Source organism: Aulonocara sp. 'chitande type north' Nkhata Bay, linkage group LG13, assembly GCF_057382095.1.
Source record: "Aulonocara sp. 'chitande type north' Nkhata Bay isolate Kocher_YH1m ecotype deep benthic linkage group LG13, A_spYH_male_GT1.1, whole genome shotgun sequence".
NCBI classification, from domain to species: Eukaryota; Metazoa; Chordata; class Actinopteri; order Cichliformes; family Cichlidae; genus Aulonocara; species Aulonocara sp. 'chitande type north' Nkhata Bay.
In genome coordinates, this window is record NC_141356.1 from 7,865,480 (window position 1) to 7,871,747 (window position 6,268).

The following is a 6,268-nucleotide window of genomic DNA, read 5'->3' on the forward strand; positions in this document are numbered from 1 at the left end:
GTGATTATGAAACATGAACTCGGACACACAGTGACTCAGAGCTGAGGTCCTCCCCCTTCCTAAAACACCACCAAGAATGTGTGAATCAAACTCAGTGTGAACTGTTATGATTTATGTGATACCACAACTTCAGCTCAAATGTACAACTGTTATTGTCAAAAGGGGACAAAGAAGGCATATCACTGGAGGAAGAATATCCTGCACCGCAGATCTGATTACCGCGTCCTTGCAGAGACCTCGTAGACTAAGTAAGGTTCGTTTAAAGTGTTGAGTGATACAGTTCACACTCATTCTGCATGATGCACACACTTTGATAACACTGCTAAACAAACAGAGGAGTGCAAGTCGTGAACAGCACCACCTTCCCGGACTCCCACACTCTTGGACTGTGCCCCACCAGTACACACTCTGTAATGAAGAATATAAACCTTGGATTTAATTGGCAACCTGCACAGATTCAACAGCTGCCAACCTTAGAGAATTCAGCACCAAACAAAACCGAGGAGGTCCCATGAAGAGCTGGAAAGTACATGGCACGTAGTTTGTAGGCCATACCTTTTTAATGACATTGAATGACATCTGAACATCTTCACAAGGTGTTCACCGTATAAATGGGGAGAGCTCTGTATCACTTCAAAAGGCTTCATATTCTCATAAATGCTTCAAATGGAAAAGCTTAACTTCAATTGTTGGGTGGGGCCGCAGTGCTGTTTGCAGGTCTTTTTAAATGTGGGTATGTACAATATAAGCCTTAACCGACCATGCTTTTTAGTTAGGCTTGCAACATGACTCCAGAAATGACAATAATGGTTGGTTGTTCTAGACCAGGGATGTCAAACATAAGGCCCGGAGGCCAGAATTTGCAGAGCAAAGACACCGATCCAACCAACTAGACAGTTTTGGAAAATCCGAACTGTATTTTCATGAGTCCGATTGCTTTTCATCCATCCTGATTTCTTAAATTTACTACAACATAATTTATTTATCCAGTAAAACTGATAAAATGGAGATGTATTATTGAAATTGCACTTTTTCTTATATTAAGATCTATCGAATTAAATGTGCACTTAAACTTCTTTACATGGTCAGAAAGAAGAGGTTAACTGGTCTGGCTTGCTTAATATCAAAGCGGTCTGCATGTGGCCTGAACCATAAAAGGAAAGTTTCTATCTATAAATCTATCTATAAATCTATTCTATCTATTTGAACCCTAGAGTCTGACATTTTGATTGTGTCATTATGGTTTTTTAAGCCATCATATCATAAAAAGGAGGGCTTAATGTAAACGATAGCTACCTTCATTAGCAAGATACCCCCAGAGATCTGTGTCTGTGCTAACATATAAAACAAATCATGCTAGAATTTCACTACCAAAAAAACTGAGCATACTTCTTTGATTGTCTGCCAGTACAGTTGACTAACACTGGCCATATTGTTTGCCATAATTGTATTAAAAAATTCTCCGGAAGACTCCAACACCACAGACACAATGGGTTAGCAGAGGTGAGGCCTAGCATACAGCTAACAACTATTCCTTCCTGTTGGCATCTATCTGTTACTGAAATAAGCTACACCCTTAATCCTGCATAATTTTAAGGATAATACATTTAAAAAAGAGTGACTTATATACAAATTCACTCCATTCACAGTTGTCATGAAAAGGGAAATAAGCTATGGACATCTTTGTTTTGTTTTTGTTTTTTAACTAGGCTGTAAAAATGGTTTGCTTTGTATTTTAGCATGACGAGTTTGTGGGGATGGAAGCCAGCCTGAAGGTGCTAAACAATGGCCGTGCTTTGCTCCGATTCTTGTTTGACATCAATTCACACTGTAATATTTAAACATCTGTGGTTTCGACAACATTTTTTTATGTACGTTCATGTACAGAAATGACTCTTGTTGATATCCTGACCTTGTATTCTATTGCCACACTCAAAAAAATGTGAAGACATGTAAATTTTCAATATTATTTGTTACATAAGAACAGTGTGAAACATGAAGTGTAATTGAATCTGGTCAAATTTAATTTACTTGAGTGGTATAAATTTAGTTTATACTAATCACATTCATTTAATCACCTGATTGTGGCACTGCCATACATGACAAAAAGAATAACATGCAAAACTGAGACATCCACATTTCATCTATTTTTTATTTACTCTGTATTTAGTGATAACTCCAGTAGTGACACGTAATGTTGATTATATTTAAAATTCAACCACAGAAATGGTTAAACACAAAATGATTTGATTGAGTTTTTGGCAGAAGTTCCTCTCTTTTACCTCTATGTAGGAAGCCATGTGTTCATCTGTTGTTTATAACATGTCCTGAGGCTATTGTGCTGATAAGGAGAGCATGTAGGAAGAGGAAGATTGACACTAGAGAAAAAAATGGAGTGTGAGAAAACAAAGAGAAAAGGAAGAGCAGCAGCTGCTGAATCCATTTCTGGGCGCATACTGTCACGGAGGGACACAGGAAGTCTTAGTGGTTCTCAAAGAGGTGAGATCATGCTTGGCTAAAGAGATGATGAAAGTTAATGAAAGTCTGCAGACAATGGGCTGAGCACATTTCCAAACGTGTTAACGTTGTTTTGCTTAATTCATCCATATCCAGATGAGATTCAGCCTATGAAATTCTTGAATATGATAAAATTAGATGGCCACTCTTATCTGGGTGGATTCTGGATCTGTGCCATGTTGGACAAACCTTGTCATTTGAGCAAAGACTAGCTCCTCTATCTTTGTCACTTGTTGAGAGGATGGCAAATTCCGCAGATTATTGCATTCCCACATCAAGAGTACAATAATGTACTCTTTCAACCCCCTGTCACCAGTTTTTATCTCCATTAAGCCAGAGATTACCAACTTGCTGGTGACAAAAGGTGTAGATATAAACACACAGATGTAACAAAACAGCAGGCTTGTGTCAGTGCAGAATGTCTAGAGAGCGACTTGAAGGTGTGAAATGGATCCACGTTGTTTGGCGTACGTGGAGGCCGTGTTAGGCCAGTGCTGAGCTCATTTCCCAGGGTGCTCAGCAGCAGGTGTGCATCTCATTTGCCTGTCATTTCACCTGTTGACAGTGTTTGTGTTTTTAGAGTATTTTCTCTGTGTGTGTCTGCAGCTTGCAACAAGAGAAAAGTTTATTTAAGTCTACCTTTTGAATCCACTTTGGACACGCTTTGGCTTACAAAGCTGCGTGTGTGTGCATGTCCCGTGTGCAACTACACTAACATGCGTGCTTGCTTGTGCCTGTCTTTACGTGTGGCAGGTCGCCACAGGAGTGGCAGAGCTGTAATCAGCACTTTACACTATGTCGCACTAGAGGAAATGTTCTGAGAAAAATAGGAGCAATTACTGACTGGAGTAATGCACAACCAGCTCTGACCTCATCCAGGACTTGAGATTACATTGAGACAGGACACAGACTTACTGCAGGGAGGGTAGCTCTCCACAATGATGTTATACATGCTGTCTGCCAGTGGAAAAGATAAAAAAACAAACAAACAAAAAAAAAACAGGGAGCAGCTATAATGCCTTACATCTTGCTTACATTTACTCTTTTTTTTTTACATGCCTGCGTTATTTCCAGCACTATTGTATTGCATCCTGTGGTACATCCTGCTGCTGAAATACTGCATACTGGGATGTCCTGCACTGAGTCAGGGACACTGAATAGACATCAAGTCCCCACGGTACATCTCAGACTCAAGCACACAGCTATAGCTTTTCCTTTGGCATAAAGTGATCGATGTTACCGCAGTCCTTCAAGGTTTAGCTGCAGAAAGAGCCTAGAAAGCACAGAATAAGCAAATCACAAGTAAGACAAACATTAGAGTCACATTTCTGCCAAGATGACTTCCTTTCATACTTCCAGTGACCTCTTAGGTTGTTCCATTTTCTTTTGTGGCCTTTGTTTGCATACGCCTGCAATTAGTTGTTTGATGGCACTGAAGTCGAGTTGGCAAAGGCTCAAGAAGGCGGCACAACGAGCTGCTGAACTTCTAAACCCTGCCGAGTTAGCTCTCGGGGCTGCTTGCATAGGCATATACTTTTGCATAAAAATGAAAAAACGGTTACACGGAAATAGCCTGGTTCAGATTCTGAGGGGATTTACAAAACCAAGCAGGATTTCAGGTGGAAAATATTACGTGGCTCTGTGAGAACTGAGCTCACATGGTTTCTCACTGCAACTTAAACCTCAGCAAAAAGTGTAGATGAAATATATTTTGTTTGAGACCTCCATTATAATCCATATTTGACTCTAGGCGATATAACAAAATGCAGATTCCTGGGTACAGGGTGGCAGAAACTTACCCAGTATGTGTTTTTCACTGCTACCTCATTCTGTTTGCTTTCCTGCAGGTGTTTGAGGACAATCTGCTTTTCAGGATTGAGATTTTGGAGTATTTTCATTAATTCTTGCTGGAAACCCATTCTTAACTTTCAAATGAAACTACAAATTTTAAAATCCAGCCTGGATTTATTTCAGATTGCAGTGGGTGCGCTGAGAAACTCTAGTGCAGGGTACTATCTGAATGGTGACACAAGGCCTTTTCTCACAGCATTTTATCCGATTGAGGTCACCCTGCTTGGGGCTAAAACGTAGCAGCAACATAACGTAGCAGCATAGCAACATAACTCTGGCACCTAGTGTCATAATCACAGAGGGTTCATGTAACCTAGATTAGTTTTCATGAAAAAATAAATCCTCATAAAATATCTGAGAAGATTTGCATTTTGGAAGATTCTGAACTCCCGCCACTGTTCTGCCGTAGCCCACCGGCCGAAAGGCATGCAGCTTTGTGAGGAATGCAGGCAGTTTGTGGTCTGGCCAACTATGTGCACAGGCAAGGGCCTCAAAGGTGAATCAGCCAAGAGTACAGGGGAGAAAACTGCGCTAATGCCTAATAGTTTTACCTTTTAAAATACGTAATTTAGTAATTATTTAGTTTTGCCTTGTCTGAACATTTGATATTATACAACGCAGACCATGCCACTGTGGGTTAAGTCTTCTGGTGGAGTGGAAGTATTTAACATACAAACTATTTGGTGGGAATGTTGTACTCATACAGAACAAGGCTCTGGAATTTAGAGGTCAAATGTCTTTACCTCTGTACATGCCATAGCAGGTTTATATTGTATATGCTACTGTCAGCTGCTCCCATGTGAAAAACAGGCAGCTCTCCTTGTTTGATTTGGCAGATTTTTACACAGCATGCCCTTTCCTGATGCAATCCCAAGTGGATTTCTGCCTCTGTTGGAATCTTTCATAGACCTTTCACTTCATAGGTGAATATATAAACAACTACGTTATGGAGCTGCATTGTACGTACTATACCATACATTTTGCTATTTTAACGATTACTGTGTACTATTCAGATATTTGGATGTATGTTATTTTGATGCTTTGGCAATACTGTTTCTAAAAAAGGTCATCAAAATAAATCGCTTTTTAATGTTACTTTGGCCATTTATGTTATATATTCACTCAACAGCATGGCGGTTTACGCAATTTCCTCACAAGCGAAAGATCCCTGTTTAGATCATTAGAGGCGACACACATCCCTTTGGGATTTTGTCAGGAAGGACATCTGGCATTAAAAAAAGAAAAGAAAAAACTCTGCCAAATCAAATATGCTGAGCTACCCATATGTGGTTACCTCTTGGGAATAAGGGAGAAGCCCAAGTAGCTTTAGCCTATGCTGAAAATTGCTGAAGGCAAAAGATGAAGCTAAGGTTCCCTTAAATGAATGTAATGTTGTTATACAGTAGGTCTGTGATTGTGAAGCCAGGCTTTTTGGGGGCAATTCTGTAAGCGGTTGTGACCCCTGACCTTTTTGTAGACCAATCTTTACCAGGGCGCAGTTCTCAGGACTTCATTATGTAATGGTATTTATGGCTAATTACTTAAGCTATTTATTACCTTAAGCCTAAGTAAACACTTCAAAATTGTACAACCCAGAAATGGGCATGGCAAAGACCCACAGTATTATCTGTCTACCAGTCTCAGCACTAATAGATCAAACAAAAGGGGGGGGGGGGGGAAGAAAGTAAAACACATAATTGCCATTTATTTTCTGCAAACATATTTGTAATTGAACTATATAACCGTAATTATTTTAGCTTTTCACAAAAATAACTGTTTACTCCTCAAAAAGCATGATTACACAACCGTTACGGGTCGCTAGGCTACAGTATTTCAAAAATATTTGCCAACGAAGAAGACTTTTCGGGAATTACGTAGCTCTACAGCCGGACGTAGTCAC